Raw genomic sequence first — 17,902 nt, 5'->3', positions numbered from 1 at the left:
TTTGGGCCCCTCATAACAAGAAAGACATGGAGGTGCTGGAACGTGTCCAGAAAAGGGCAATGGAGCTGGTGAAGGGTCTGAAGCACGTGTCTTATGACTACACAAAATAGTTTATTTAGAAGCTTTGTGCCTGAAATTTCTGGCCCATATTCTTGATTAGTGCAAGGAAAATCATTATATCTCAATTAAAAGAGAGATGTCTGCAAGTAGACAAGCAGGGAGATGTTTGCTACTGCAAAACCAGAAGCATGGACTACATTTTGAATCAGTAACTTAGCTGAATCTGTTTTATTAGCTAGATTGTCAACTTTTATCCTTTGTTTGTGGAATTGTGATGTGCTGTTTAAATAGAATATTTTCTTTCAGATTTTCAGATGGTGATAACTAGGGTATAATTTATCTTATTAATCCTTTCAGGTTCCCTTGTTTACATGACTAATGTTCCCGCATCATTCATGCCTAATGTCAGCCCATGACTCCATTATCTCTTTTCCTTCTCCACTAAGCTTAAAATCAACAACCAGCTTCTACATCTTTTCTATCTTGGATTTCATCTTACATGCAGTCAGCTTGTAGTGTGTGTGTGTGAAACTCCCTTGGAAATAAAGTAGTAATTCATGTTTACCACTGAAAGAAACAATTACCTGTCTCTCATTTCTGGTAATCCACTTCTATGAGTAAACACTGTTTTTAAAAAAAACTGCCTTCATAGAAAATGAATTAACTTCCTTGCTGCTCAAAGCTTTTTATTAGTAATAATATCTCCCTGTTTATATTTGTCATAAGAGTCAGAGAATCACAGAATACGCTGATTTGGAAGCAACCCATAAAGATCATTGAGTCCAACCCTTAGACCTGCACAGGACCATCTCCAAGAGTCATGCCATGTGCCTGAGAGTATCATTCACTTCTTGGACTCTGTCAGGCTTGGTGCTGTACTCACCCCAAGGGACAAGCGGGAGAGGGACAAGGAGAGGGACAGGGAGAGGAGACAAGACGAGATGAGAGAAGATGAGACAAGGCGAGATGAGATGAACAGAGATGAGATGAGAGTAGACAAGAGGAGAAGGTTCAGTCATGGGTTTTATATTGCCTAAATTAAATTATACTGGAATTATTCACATTTTAATTCACAGAGGTTGTGAAAATTTGCAGATATTACTATGTTCTTGCACCATTGGTTTCTCTTGTTTTCTAAAAATAAAAATTGTTTAATGCTGTAAAAAAGCCCCACATTCTTACATAGATGATAGACATTTTATGCTGCAAAATCTGTGCTAATGTGATTGTGTTTCTATGTGCCTTTCACACAAATTCATTAACATCTCCCTATTATACTGACTGACCTCAGCTGAGGCTTTGCATCACTTTGTGATACACACAACACAAAGAAAACACAAGGCACTTCCTGCATCAGAATCTGAAATTAAAATTTACATTCATCCCTCCTGGAAGATGTTTTCACTTCTAACAGACAAACAATCTGATCTATCTTCATTGCAGAATGGGTCACTGTGAAAGGTGTAATGCAGGGAAAGAAAATGAGGACTCACCTTAAGTGTCTTTCCCTGAACTGCACAAACAAAATACACACCAAAGTTCTGTATCCTGCTGTCATGGACAATTCAGCAACGCACATAATGAGTAAATGCTGAGTAAGCAATGAGTAAATGCTGAGTAAGCTCTTTACTTGAGTTGACAACACCGTTGACATCCACATATACCATTATTACAAAATCCAGTGGCAAAACATGCAAGTGTGTAATCATCATCTAATTGGTAGATTATCTTTAATAAACTTTATGGATGAGTGCAATAATTTCTTAACGGAAAAGAAGTAGGAGAGGAAAAGAACTGAGTTATTCTTATGTGTAGTGGGTTTCTGTGGCTGAGTTTTGGTAGTGGGTGTGGCTACAGGGGTGGCTTCTGTCAGAAGCTGCCAGAAGCTTCCCCTGTCCCGTGGAGCCAATGCCAGCCAGCTCCAGGACGGACTTTCTGCCTCTGGCCAAGGCCAAGCCAACTAGGAGCAATAGTAACGCCTCTGTGATAACATATTTAAGAACAGAAGACTGTTGCACAGAAGAAAATTCTAGCCAGGGAAGAGTGGATGAGAACGCGGGAATAACAATGCAGACACCAAGGTCAGTGCAGAAGGAGGGGCAGGAGGTGCTCCAGGTGCCAGAGCTGAGGCCCCTGTGGCCCATGGTGCAGACCATGGTGGAGCAGCTGTCCCCCTGCAGCCCATGGAGGACCACTGGGGTGCAGAGACCCACCTGCAGCCCATGGAAGGACCCATGTTGGAGCAGGTGGATGCATGAAGGAGGCTGTGACCCCGTGGGAGGCCCAGGACAGAGCAGAGTTCTGCTGGAGACCTGCGGCCCGTGGAGAGGGAAGCTCACACTGGAGCAGTTTTTTTCTTGGGTAGGACTTGTGGCCCCTCTGGGGAACCCACAGTGGAGCTCATTCATTCAGAAAACCTGCTGCCCGAGGGATGGATTCACACTGGAGAGGTCCATCAAGGACTGTCTCCCGTGGAAGGGACCCCACAGGAGCAGGGGAAGGACTCCTCTCCCTGAGCAGCAGCAGAAACAACTGACCATAACCCCCATTCCGTCCCCCTGCATGGTTTGGGGGGAAGGAGGGAGAACATGGAAGGAAGGAGGGTTGGGGGGAAGGTATTTTTAAGATTGTTTTATTTCTCACTCTTTGGTTCTTATCCTGTTAGTAATAAATATAAGTACTATCCTCACTTCGAGTCTGTTTTGCCCATGAGGGTAATCGGTAAGAGACCTCTCCCAGCTCTTATCTCTACTCATAAATCCTTAGCTGGCTTTTTTTTCTCTCTCCTCTGTCCAGTTGCAGAGGAAGAGTGAAGAGCGGCTTTAGTGGGTATCTGGTATCTGGCTAGGGTCAACCCACTACATTATGTCTATTCTGACTTTGCCTTTTGCTGATTTTATGAAGTTGGTCAGCTCCTGCATGGAGACTAAAGCTCTGCCCGTCTCAAGATCATTGCTTTTTAACACTAGGTTTTAATGCAGCAGATGCTGTGTTGGAAGTTAAAGGCCTATTCAGTCAAAAATCTGATAAACAGAATACTGTCTGATGAATAATATCACAAATTACTCTTTCTATAATTCTTTTTTATCAGCACACATAGGCTTTTGCATTGTTTGGCCCAAAAGAACTAATGTAAGAATGTTAAAGAGATTTTTCTGTTGTATAGTTTTGATTTGTGTCATTGTGTAGAAGGAAAGTAGTTTCCTAATTTTAATCCCCTTTAAAACAACTTTTGAAAGACACTTTACTGGAAACCTTGAACAAAAGCAAAAAATCCTACAGGGAGAGATATAGAAGATATAGAAGTAACCTATGTTTCCAATAAAAATATTTATTTCCAGAAAATTTAGCCCATGAATTGCTGTAGATCTTTCAACAGTTAACATCCTTCTTCAGCTACTGCACAGAAGAAATTGCAACTTTTCTATGCTACTAAGTAATTTCTGGGTATTTCTACACATTGATGTGTATCAATGGTGCTTGCATGCAATGAACAGCAGATGATTGAAGGGAATATAAAAATTTCTGAAAAGTTTACTGGACCATTTTAATAAAAAGTATTTTCCTTTAGGAAAAGAGATATTTCTAAACATAATTTTTCGCTTGTAAGTGCTTTCAATTCCATAATATGCATATCTGCTGATACATGGGAACATGTTATAAAAAAAGCAGTGACATTACAAGATGCAGAAATTCAAAGTCTCTCCAAGCAATTTGGATGAGCCTGCATTTCTATAACAAGCCAATGTGGTTTTTTTGGTTTTGTTTTGTTTTTGTTTTTCCCTGTAGTTTTGGTTTGTGTGTGGGTTTTTTTTAATAAAAAGAGTCAAAAGTATTGATTTCTGAAAGACAAGGAAGTAAATTTAAGGTAACAGTAATAATACACCAAGAAGTACAGTCAAGATTGTTGAATACTGAAAGATGTGACCATTTGTTGATTAATCTACTAATTCCAATTCAGACTACTACAAAAAGTCTCAGTCCTGAGGAGATATCATCTGTGACTGACAGAAGGTCTTTTTTTTCCCCATTAGAAAGAGTCAGACTTCCTTCGGGACAGACTTGGTCTTTGCTTTTACTCACTACACTGCATTTCAGATGTTAGAATCTAAATTAAGAAGGACACCTGGTAGAGGTTCTAAAGAGTATCTTTGTAGATGTTGTAGAAGTGAAAGATAATTGAGTCTGACTTTACCACATCACAGCAACTCACAGACATCAGGTTTCATTCTTATTTAAACAAAGCTTATTATTTCTCACTAAGATACATCACAGGTTTGAGAAACCTGAGTTGAGACTTGTGAAATGGATAATATCGGAAAAAACATAAATTCCAGAAGTTCCTTTTGTTAAATACTGTAGGACTTGAACGACAGCATAAAGAGAATCATAATCACATTAAATGAGCTTTATTATTCCAAACATACATATAAACATATAGGAACACCCGTGACTTGCTCTTTATGAGAAAGCTCAACATATTTCTGATTTAAAATGTAGGTTGATTGATTTTTTTCATACTTTTCATAGTTTTTTATCACTTAAGTATAGGTAAAAGAGAACTTTTTAGTATACATAAACGAAGCCATGCACTGTGTATAGAAATGCCTGCTTACATTCCCCCAACTGCTATGACTTCCAACAAAACATTATTTTAAAATTGTTTTTGTCTAAAGATTAGAAGAAAGTCCACCGGAAAGAAGTCATGGCTTAAGACCACATATTATCAATGTAGCATGGGGTTGCTAGCATGAAATCTGTTTCTTTGCTGATGTGGCTCCTTTCCTTTGGAGATAACTGCAGCTCTATTAGATCTAGATGTTTAAGAGCACAAAGCTGTAATCCACGTTACTTAGAGTTCTTTCTTCTCATATTGGCCTAGTTGCTAAATCGCTGGGTATACCAGATGTCTTTTACTATTTCTTCAGTTGCATTTCTGTTCTACCACAAACTTCTGTCTAAAATCCCAAAGCAAATATTTGACAAAAATAAATAACCAAAATGAAAAGACACCAGGTATCTTCCTGATTACATCTGACTATGTACCCCAAAGTTTTCATGAAGTAGTAGGAAATTGTGGCAGTACAGAAGAACCTGAACAGAACCATTCCACATCAAAAGCACTGTCATGCAGTTATCAGATGAAAAGTATCTGATAATAGCATCCCCTTTGACACATGGAGAAGGGAACCACTGTCAGTGTCCCTTGAAAAGGAAAGTCTACACTACACTTTTGAAAAAGCAACCTTCTCGTCTTGCTGTTGTACCTATTGGCTATCCCTAAATTTTGTGGAGAGATAAGACAAGGTTCACAACGGTTGCCGTTGGTCTTCTCTCATGTTGGCACATTATCCTCTTGTGCTAGTGCCATTTCAGCAGGTTGCCTTGGTCAATAAAGTAGGGTTGCTGTTCCTGTATTTCAGCAGCTGAAAATGCCAAATGAAAAATTCAACCAAATGAAAAATTCAATATTTTGACTGTTGTTTTTTCTAGTGGAGATCTGAGTGTACTCTTTGAAAGTTATTTTAATATAACATTAGCACCCAGTCACATTTCTGCAGTTCTTCAAGGTTGTTTTGCAGTTATAACAGCAATTTCCACATTGCAATGGGTTGAACTACCTCACCCTTACTCAACAAGAGAAGTCATCAGGGTACTGGAAAAGTACATCCAACTACAGAATCTTTTCCCTCGTAGAAATGCTTCAAAGACTTGTTTCCACCAAACTACCAAGGTCCAAAGGTACCAAGGTAGTGTGGACACTAAATGAGGTAGCATGGACACTGGAAGTGACTTAGCTACAACCACTAATTGCAAAACAAAGTTTGTGCCTCTTTACTGTATTTTAGCATGCTTCCTTCATTTTAAATCTTCTTTTCTGCAATGGATATGAGCATAGACCCATATATTTTGAAGCAGAATTTTAAATACGGTTTGTGAAAAACAATTCAGTCACATGAACCATTGTTTCTGCCCCTTAAAAGCACAACTTTGATGACACAAAAGAAAAATATAAACATGTATCATTTATTTTTTAGTGTTCCTAACCCTGTTCTCTGTTTCTGCAAAGATGACACAATAATCAGGTAGGTAAAGCTAAAACCTAGGCACTTTGCAAATACTCCAAAGCAGCTATTAAAAAACCCCCAAAACTTTAAAACAAGTACTTGGGGGTTTTAGCCAACATTTTTTTTGTATTCTAGTTGAAACAGATACAGCCCTAAATTTAAATTCTATGTGGTTCCTTTTTGTAAAAAGAAAAATCAAAAAGGATAAAACCCAATTCTGTCATTGTGATTGCTTCCCTTTAATAACCTTCAACACTTACAGATGTTCTAGCTGGAACCCTGATACTTCATTTTCAAACTGCAGACTTTTGAATTTCCTTTTGAACTAAAAGGAGAGTTCTTTCAGCAGTGAGCTGTAGCTGGACCTGTAAGTTCTTACTGAACTGGAAACAATTACTGGATATATAACCAGACCTATCCTCAGTGACAGAAAAACCTCAGTCCTTCAGATACCCACGGATAAAAGGTTGGGTTTACAAATAGCAGGGAAACAACTGGGCCCAACCTACTTTCAACAAAATAATTAATAACTCCACTTGACTACATCTTTTTTCTTAAATACCTCTCACACATGAATATTCATCAGATTTATGTAAAAGATTAGTTTTAAAACCCTTTGATTTAGACGGATGAAAACCAAATTTTGAATTAGAATATTTTTAATATAATTAAAGAAGTTATTTGACTAATTTTTCCTTTTTTCACAAAACAGTAACATTTTGACTTCCCTTTAAATGCAATAGACATCAAGCTAAACGTTGTTTTTCCAGTCTGGACCTACTGGATGAAATAGGGTTTCATATTTGTTGCTGTTTTTACCCAAAAACCTGTGGATGTTACTTGGTATGTTAAAAGAAACAAACAACCAACCCCCACCAAAACAAACAAAAAACCAAAATAGTGATTATTTTGGTGCACCAAACCAACACCACTGTACACATGAGGTAGCATAGGAATCTCTGAACTGTCTGGCTCCAGTTTTCTCTCATAAAACCAGAGGACTACACCACAGCAGAAGTTTTTTGGACTCCTCTGATGAAGCACTGACTCCATTTTGTTGTACAGCATCTGGAGAGCAAGCCGTGACTTCTATGTCCTGCTGTGATTTTCTGCAGCCTTTCAAGACAAATATTTTGCCTTCTCACCAGTACACAGGCAGGAGTAACGCAAAGGGGAAAGGATGGAATGGAGGGTGGAACAGAAAAATTATCGTGCATTCTAAAAACAGTATTGGAGAGTTTTAAATTAACAGAGAAAATACAGACATATCACCATCCCATATGAACTCTAACATGCCATTCCTCGCTATACAAAAATCTCAGTCTTTCATCACAGTCACTTTGCTCTTGGCTACCAGACCCAGTGCGAGCCATACATAAGACAGCTACAAAGTCTCATAGTTTACCCTTTATACACAGACAAAAGGTACACCTATTCACATCCTCTCCTTTAACCAGACTCAAGGATGAAGGTAAGTTCACAGACTGCTTTCTATCTATAAATGTAAAATGTCATGTCAGCCTCCCATCTAATAAGCTAAAGGACCAAGTGTTTATATAAACTAGAATATCCTTTTCACCAAAACACAATCAAATACTTTTCATAATTTCTTCTATTCTGCATACACTGATCAAAATCCCAGTGGTTTTCCATCTCCACAATTGTGAAGCATCTTTTGAATCATGGTATATTTGCTTGCGTGAATGCATGTGAGAGTGTACACTTGTGTATATGGATGAAGAGAAAAAAATGATCTCATATTTAAGAGTGTGAATTTAAGAGTCTGAATGAACCATATAGCCCAGACTTGAAAGGAAAAAATAACCCACAAAAAAAAGTCTAAAGCACAACTTTAAATCAGTTAATAAGGTGGCACTTTTACAGATGAGTTTGCATTTAATAAAATCAGATTCTTTAATGAAAAGAAAGAAATATATCTTGTCTGATTTTTCTGTAAAACTTTGGAAAAAAAAGAAATAGGATCTCTTACACTGCAAGAAGAATGTTTCACAATTTTCTTATCACATAATAAAAAACTAAGGTTTTTTTGACTCTTAATTACAGAATTATCTTGAGGAGCTTTTTTCCTCTTAATCTATCAACAAGTATTTATGATTTAATTTAAATTATTCTCCGTGTATTTATTTTGTGGTAGAAGCTTCATTAATATGTTTGTTTTCACAGATATACAGATTTGAAAACAGACGATCTAAATGAAGGTGGTATTTCTTCAGGCAGGCTGTTTGCATTCATCAACATTACACCAATACTTTCAGTGTGTTTTAACACTATTTTTCAGGTTGCAGTTGCAGTTTGCCATTTATACTGAGGAACAGAAGATATAAAGTGGCAGAAGCAGAAGACAACATCATTCCTTGGCATCTGATGCTCTTAACAGGGACATTTTTAGGCAGTCTGTTAGTTTTGAATAGTCCTTTGGAACAGGGGAAGGAAAAATAAAGTGATGTTATTTTGGTTTGACTTCAACGAATCATGCCATAAACTGAAAATTTTACACTCTGGATAAGGTTGTCTTCCTAACCTTTAAGTTCACTGAATCCCCTGCCTGGGAATTGAACAAATCAGTTCCTACCTCATGGTGTTGTATATGTATATGTCTATGTGTACGTGGATGTCACTACATATATATATATATATATATATATACACACATATATATATACACATGTACATATGCATGCATAAATAACTTTCTGATTTACTGAAGAACAATAAATTGTTTTCTAAAGCCGTCAAGAAAGAAAATTATACCCTGTATCATAAAATATTTTGCATCATATCCATAATTTTGTATATTTAGCGTCTGTGAATCTCCCTTTCTTCTCAGCTAATATTAGAGAAAGCTGGGAATAGCATTCATATATTTTGCTATTATTTCATATGTACAGGATCGTTATAAAACTTTACTTTTCCAGAAAATTTGGGAAAGCATTAACATTTCCTTTTTCATTCAAGCAACACTTTAAAAGTGATTGTGCTGATTTAAAGGCAAACTGGCAGGGGAAATGAACTCAACTCAAAAGAGAGATTATAAGTCAGAATAACAATTTAATAAAATAATACAATAAGTACGATTACACAGACAAACAATTGGTTTTAACCCACAAAACCCAAATATATAGCCCAGCACCCTGGGGCATGAACAAAGTGGTGTTCGTTGGGCCCTCTGAGTCCAAAGTAAAAAAGAGAGGGGCAAAACCTGTTGGTGAGAGTGCTGTCGCAGTCTGGTCAAGAGCGGTGATTGCAGTCCAGTCGAGAGTGATGGTTGCAGTCTGGTTGAAAAGTGGTGATTGCAGTCTGGTTGAGAGTGGTGGTTGCAGTCTGGTTGAGAGCAGTGGTCTGCAGTCTTCCTCTGGATCCCATGAGTGGTTAAAAAAGTCCCAAGACCCCACAATTATATATCTTCCAGTTCAGCCAGGAATGCCCAGTACCTCCCTCAGGGCGGGGGGTTTCACAATGGATGTGAGGACAAGAGCATCCTCTTATCTCGCAGGCCTCTTAACACCCAGTTTATAGCCTGAGGAATCAGGCTGCTCTGGGCAGAGGGTGTAAATAGTCTATTGATAACAGTTTCTGAGAAATGGCATGGAAGGCTATAGAATACACAGTTTTGGGTTACACCCATCCAGTGATGAACTGGCCCCAGCTGTTCTAACCAGGACAGTGATACATCTTATTCACAAGTGGGTAACTAATAGTCACATACTAGATAGAAAATGAAGTTCAATCAGAGGCTTAAAGCAGTACAGTCTGGCTTCTACAAAAGAAAAATCTTCCTGGCTTGGGCCAGATACTACCAGCCCATTTTTTGGTAATAATCTCCCACTCATTAAAAAACATCTAATTAGGCCCAAGGCATCATGTAATAGTTTCTCAAATGTTTTCAATGGAAAAATAATAATCCAACAAAACAAATATCTGAAGCAGCACTTAAAAATAAACTCTATTTTCCACTCTCTCATGCTTTTAAATATTTACCATGCTGATAAACATGTTCTTCACTTTTACTGAAGATTTACTGTGGGTGTCTTGCGATGATATAACAAAGTTCCAGGGGACTACCAATATAATCAGCCAATTGACCTGAAGATTTCTATCTTTAAACTTCCACTTCATTAAAAATTCTGTGGAATAAAAAAAATCCATCAAACAAACAAACAAACAAACAAAACCAACAAAAAAACAAAACCAAAAACTCTCAAAAAAACTAAACAAAAAAACCCCCAATCAACAACCCAAAAAAACCCCAAACAAACAAGAAAGCAAAACAACAAAAAAACCTAAAACCCAAAAGTAAGTGATAGAAGACTATCCTGAGAAAGAATTATTTTTTTCTGAAGTCAATACTACTGATTAAATATTTTCGAGTACTGTAATCCAGCACTTATATTGTAACACTTCTCTGTGCAAGTAAGTAAACAAGTCCCAGATGTTCTTCACAAGCGAAAGAAGAATGCATTCTTGTAGAGCAGCAAAATTACGAAAGACCTTAAAATAAGAAAGACTGGACAAAAGGAACAAATATTCCCTACAGTAAAATTCTAAACCCAACAACATTTCTGCAGTTGCCTAGGTTTCTTGAGAAGAAAGCTGTGCTTGACAATTAAGTTAACGTAGGTGATTCTGGATGGTGCTTTTGCCTCCAAGAGAAAGGAAAACTCAGTATATCTTAGGGTTCTCAGTGTATTCTACTAAAGATGTCAGGTACCTAGGATGAAATCCTCCCTCATCTGAAGTGAATGGGACCTCTTGAATGCACAGAACAATGTACACAGTTGATATCGCTACAGTTAGCCCTGTACATCATGCATTGAGAGTCTCTCATGCTTTATCACCCAGTACAGTATGACATGCTGTGAAACAAGGTAGGATGATGTGTGAGGCAGAGAAGAGGAGACTAGGTTTACCGCTCTGCTGAAACTGGCAGTCACATTCAAGGGAAACCATTAGAAGACAACGATCCCTATGCAATACTCCATAAGTGACCTGTTCCCCTCCTAGGGCCTTCTGTGAGGTGTCTCACAGCTTGCGATAGAAGTAAGTCAGGAAACATGCTTTTCTCTCTCCTATTGTTTTCAAACACAGGGGCAAAATATGTTGAGCAATTCGCTTGTGGGGAATTTTGCTCAGCTGAGGATTCAGAAGTTGTCTTGTGGTTTGGCTAGCTGGTTTGGAGAAAAACAACCAATATTCAAAATTGTTTAAAAACATGTGGGACCTTGTCTGCACCATCTGAGCACTTCAGCAGGAGCCGTATATGAACCACTTACAGTAAACTTGTTTAGAACAGACCTTTCTCTCTTTCCATAGAGAGGGAGAGGAGAGGGGAGGGGACATCTCACTTGTAGATGTGAAGAGCACTGGTAAAAGTGCTCTTGTATTGGCCCATCTTCAGAACACTAAGCATCTTTCATTTAAGTGAAACACTACCTCTTTCACTGAAGTGAAACACCTTAATTCGAAAGCAAAATACTGACACTTAACTGTTATCCGTCCATACAGGCAGTATGAGAATATTTAATCCAATGTATAATAATGCTAAATGGTGTATATGCACATCTGTATGCCTTGTGCTGCTTACTCTCTGCTTTCAGGGGTTTGCATGGTTGAGATTTGTAAACTATTTTATTGTAAAATTTATGAATATATAATGATTTCACTTATGTGATCCAGTCTGTTCCCAAAATACAATCTAGTGCTGGTTTTAAGGCATAGACATTCTCCTGAACTATGCTCTAGGATCATGTAACATCAAGATTTTCTTCTGTGTGGGTGCTACTTAACTCAGACAGCTGAGCACCTGAGCATGCGTAAGCACATTAACAGAGAGTAAAGCTACAGCAGAAAATGTGAGAGGCTGGATAGAAAACATCTTATTACCAACTGTTGAATTTATAATGGTAAATTATGGACGTGTGTACATTTTTGATTGTTTTTGAGCTCAGGTGGATAGATGGCAAATCATTCTTGAGCAAAACACACATACAAACTCAACCAAACAAAAAAACCTCCAAAACCACAAGACAGCAAAACACAGCATCCCCCTCCTGCCCTACCACACTCCTACCATCTCCTCTGTGCCAAAACATTTCAATGTTCAAAATCTCACCTATACTGTACACATTAGGCCTCTTGTTTTCACAAAAACATAGTTTTGTCGACTTTGGCTGCTCTCTCCTCAACAGCCACTATTATTAACTCTTCATCATGCTTTCTAATATCTAAATGTTCCCGTATTTGGACTACTAGTCATGATTACTCTATTGTCTGTGTTATCATGGTGTGGTTTTCTGCAGTAGAAGGTTTATTGGTATTTTATAAGCAGTGATATATAAATGGAATTGAACAGGGTGGATCTATTTTTCATCTTCTTCACACCAGTTTTCTACTGGTAATGCCACAGATTACAAACATATCAGAATAGATCAGAATTCTTTTTTGATGGAATGCTTCATGTGGAAATTAACTTGAGGACTGAGTAGATGATCTATATTGATGACAATTCTACATTTGACAAATCGTGGAATTTATTATTCCATATTTTCGATATTGGATATGCTCTGTTAAAAATCACAGTCATCATTACATGTTAGCCTTTCGGGATATAAACTGACAAACCTGCACTGAAAGTAGTGGAAGGGCAATGTAAGTAGAAAAATGGAGAAGTGGACAGTGCTGGATGACTCAGGTAGTTAATTATTTTCTTTTGATACTGTGAGCACCCATAATTGTTTACAATCTTGCCTGAAATTCAATGATGTTTTTCTAAAGAAATTTCCACATTTGTTAAGAATTGCATCACACAACTACTGAGATGTTCCCAACCTGTTTAATTCCTTTCCCTCTCCCCAGTTCTTCTCCCCATCACTATCCATGTCCAGCAACCTCTTTCACATAATCTCTCCACTTCCCATTGGATCCTGAAAGACATATTGGTAAATCTATTTGTCTAAGAATATGGGAGCCCAGAGCTTTTATGGCATGGGGAAAGCTGGAAACAGATCTAGTGCGTTTGTGCCACCAGTGCTGAAATAGCATCTCTGCAGATGTTGCAGCTGTAGCATGCCAGCGCATTACAGCATCTGCATTATGAAGAGACAGCAGGACGGCACAATCTGCTCTCATCTAAGACCCCACCAGACTGAAATCTGAGTTCTGGAGTAGAAGGTTGGTATAAGAACAGCTCATGTGGTGTTTATAACCTCAGTGTAGGCAAGAACATCTTCTGAAGGACTGAGAGGCAGATGTATTAGAGAGAAAAACAGCTGCCAAAGTCCAGCCAAATTTCAGCTGAACCTGCTTCCTACTGGCTGATGGAGAGTCATGGGTCTGCACACAATACTTCTGTATCATTTCTATACTTTAAAGATTCCTGAAGGCTGTTGCTTTCATACACAGAGAATAGATACTAAGGGAAAATGATAGGACTTCATGTACCTTAGTAGCAAGCAAGTTGCTGTTCCTAAGCCTGAAATGTCAGTGCACTTGGATCTAACTTACCTTCTCAATCCCTTTCTTTCTACAATGAAACTTCCTTCGGCCATTTCAACAATTTTTGGAAGCATCTTTTCCGCAAGACCATTTGCCTCAATGCTGTTTCCCCTGTGCTTTTTAAGTCTAAGGATCTTTGGTGATCCGTAGACTCTTTCTAACGTTATTGAGAGTTTAGGGGAAAAAAAAATTTTAAAAATCTACTTATTCTGTCAAAAGACAATATATAGAGAACTAAAAGAGGATGGAAAAGTTTTAGTATTTAGCAAGGCAAGGGAAAATAATGTACCACAACTAGTTCACTGAAGTGAAATGGTTAACTGTACTTCTGTGGCACCCTTCCTTTTTAGGTAGCACCCAAAAAGGCCACTTGCATGGCCTCACTGGCAAAAACACATGTGTTTTGCATATGTATGTCACACACAGCCTACTATTATGTATGCGTGGCCCTGATCTGCTGAAGTCTGACACAAAGATATCCTTTTTCAAGCAAGTATTGTCACGGACTTCAAAGGGACTATTTCTAGGAGTAAAACTTTGTTATGTATGTGATGACAGGCTCAGGGAGCTGGTATGAGCATGCACCCCCATTTACTGTACAAAATATACACACATTGCTCCTTTTGCTGTCCCCTCCTGTGGTGGAGGCCTCATTCTGCTACAGAATGAAGAGTGATACGTGGGCAAGTGATCTTTATTAGAAAGGTCACTGACATTGTCAAGCATCCTTTGAAAGGTGAGGTTGCACCTAGAATGTTATCAGGCCAGAGCCATGAAGTCTACAACAATGTCTCTGACAATATTGTAAACAGGTAATATATCTGACCTCTTTTGGGACTTAACAGAACACAGATGATTAGAGTTCTGCGCCTCTTTCATCCCTCTGTCATCCACGTATACACTTTCCCCAAGCTTTGTCTTGAAGTAGCCTGTACAAGTAGTGAAGTTGAGAAAGAGCTCCTTTAATTACAAGTACCACAGTAATGAATTCAAGTACACTCATTTATCATAAAGGGCTTCCCCATCTGTCTCTAAAGTATGCTCAAAAATGCTCTGTATTTGATAACATGAATGTTGAGAATTTAACACGTTTTAGTTTTAAGCGCTCCATTTTGGCTAGCCTTTTGTAAGACTGTACAACTGCATTTTAACTGAAGGAAAAGATGGGGGGAGTGTGTGTGGGGAGTGTGCGTGTGCGCACGTGCACATGTGTGGTCTCTTCCTAATTTATTTGCCCTTCAACCCACTGGGATCAAGCTGCAATCCCTGCAGGCAAAAGAAGATTAGGGAAAGCAACTGACTGTTTTTTCCCAGACACAGAAGGAAAGCGACTTCTCAAGTACTGCAAGTTTTTCTGGCCACTGTACAAATTGTTCCTTAGTATGGAGAGTTTCCAAAAGACCTAATTAGCAACTCGCTACAAACATTTCTTTGCATTAGCTAATGATCCGTCTACACTTGTAAGCAAACAGTACCAACATATCTAATCAATGCAGAAAAACCAACAGAATACCTATTAAACATCTGGATGTAATTTTCTAGTTAGACTTAGAACAAAATGAAAACATATGCAGGTTTCTTTGATCTATGCCTCAACAAAGAAATTGTCGATAAAAAAACACACTAGCCAGTCAATGTGTCATTTTCATAACGCCATTCTTCAAGTGTTCCTAGTTTAATTTTGTTGGTTTCCTGCAATCTCTAATTTTACCATATTGTGAGAAACTGAAAGGGATTCTTTGGATCTGATTTTATTTTGAGGTTTTACTGCCACACAATCTGCTACTGACTCCGTTTTTTTAATTCAACTCAGGGAATTTTTAAGGGTGAAAGAATGGGGGAAGGGAATACAGTCAGGATGGTAAAATGACCTAGTGCAACTTTTTGAACATTCTAGCCTACAAAGAAAGCTACTAATTAAAAAGAAATCAAATTACAAAGACAGTATGCTGATGCTATTAGCCAAAAGACAGCAAATAATTAGAAATGTAATTGCTTTACCCTGCTCACATCATTTGCACTTCATGAATAAAGAAATATTTTAAAAGTGATATTGTTTTGCATGCCCTCATAATAATAATTATTCTTTCAGCTGTATAGATAGTCCCTGCTATACCACATGTACTGTATGATTCAGGTACCATTTTTTTCTCTATTTCACCTGTGCCATACTGCCATTAAAAAAAACCCCAAAAAATCAAAACCAACACAAAATCAAAACAAAATCAAATAAAACAACCCCCACTCCCCATGCATTTATGCATGTTACTTTTTCAGTTGAAAATCCAATGATCTCTCAATAAAACTTTGAAAGCATAACATCTATTGAATTCTAGAATTCTTTTCTCCATTGACTTGCTCTCACAACACAGGGAGCACAACAGTGGGACAACTCACATATTTGCTAAATCGTTTACCGCCCACCTGCAGCTCCTAGTGATTAACATCATCAACATTTTTGTTATATGTGCCAGTTTGCAAGAAGTTAAAAAATATTGCTTGTAAATAGTACTTGAACAGTGAAAGGAAAAAAATATACTACATTAAACAGAACATCATTTACCTAAAGAACAGACACTACATCTGAAACCCTTTCAGTACATTTAACCTACATTTTGGAACCAATGTGTTTGGTTTTTTTTTTCACTCAAAGCTCCAACTGCTTCCAGTGCGAGTTTTCAGTACATAGCCAATGTAGGATTAGGCCCTTTCCTATATGAGGTGGGAACACCACACTAAAATGTTTACAGTATATACCAACTGGTTTTAAACAACAGAGTTAAATGGATGATTCAACAGAATGATTGGGGGGTTAATACTGAAGGCAATCTTTTTATTGTACTTTTAAAACATCAGACAGAGGTTTAAAAAGAATTATTTTTATCCCAGTTTGAGAATTGTGTAGAGTATGTATAGTACTGTGGCATAACGATCTGGTATAAAATGCTACCTTCAGTTGAACACATCTCTTTACAACATGCTTAGCCATATTTTGCCCTGCCTTTCTGTGGTGTAAATAGTGAGTACTGCCATGGAATGAGGACGTTTAGTTTTCTGGAATTAATCCAGATTTGTACCATCTAACAAAAAGGAATTTCTTAGGCTCTAATCAGCCAATGATGATGCATTATAAATAAGTTAAATATTAGATCATGTTGGTTATTATTTATACTAAAGAATGTCAGTGGCTCTTATTTGAAAAAAAAATCACATTTGATTTTGCTCCTGCTTGTACAGCTCTTCTATCGCAATTACAATGGGTAAGATTCAAAATGCTTTTAAGCGTCTGATTCCAGAATCTAAGTAGGTTAAAAGCACTTGTCAATAAAAATCAGGAAAACAGAGCTTTTTATTTCTTTTAAAACATGCCTTGGACATTTTAATGTTGACACATACAGGTTACAAGACATTTCAATTTTCATGTAGGTGAGCAATTTAAAAAAAAAAAAGAAAAAGCTTGTGTTTCAAAACACACTGTTGTTTTAATGTCATATCTGTCAATATCTCATTAACAACTTGTGCCAGCAGGTTAAGCAAAGTACAGGGAAAGTTAGGTAAGTGTCACATTATTGCAGACTCCATAGCTACTAGGTACACACACAAAGTATATAATCATAGTTTGCATTTTTATGGCATCTTTCACCTGAAGATCTAAGTACTTAATTAAGTAATTAAGTTTTCCATTGCCATGAACAGAGCACTGAGCTGGCTTGTCCAAGACAACAAAGGAAGAGCTGGGAACAGAATGCAAGATTTTTAGCTTTGCTAATGGAGGCAGAACACCAGATAAGTTTACATTCCTGTCCTGGGAACCACAAACTATCAAAGGTCACTATCAAGGGTATTTTGCCTCATCTCTTAAAAACCATTAAAAGCCCACATATTTATTTATTGTTCCCAAAGAGGTATGCACATATTCATCATATATACAAACACAAACACACACAGATATGTACACCCATAGGTACAGACATCATTATATGTAGACATATACAGACACGTGCACTGAGACGTCAGTGCTCACTGTCAAAACTCCACAATCCTGGAATGAAGTTCAAACTTTTCACTGCAGAAGACTGAGGCAGTTTCATTTTTTTTTTCTTTTTTGTTGTTTCTATGTAAAACTGGGAATACTCTAGAATGGAAATTATCACTCTGAATGGGCAAAGCTGTACCTTGATATTGGAAAACATCAAATTTCCTATCAAATTTTAAACACAGACTGCTCTTTCATTAAGATACAATTCTAAGTAAGTAACCTG

Source organism: Pseudopipra pipra, chromosome Z (genome assembly GCF_036250125.1).
Source record: "Pseudopipra pipra isolate bDixPip1 chromosome Z, bDixPip1.hap1, whole genome shotgun sequence".
NCBI classification, from domain to species: Eukaryota; Metazoa; Chordata; class Aves; order Passeriformes; family Pipridae; genus Pseudopipra; species Pseudopipra pipra.
Note: the sequence above shows the minus strand (reverse complement) of the source record.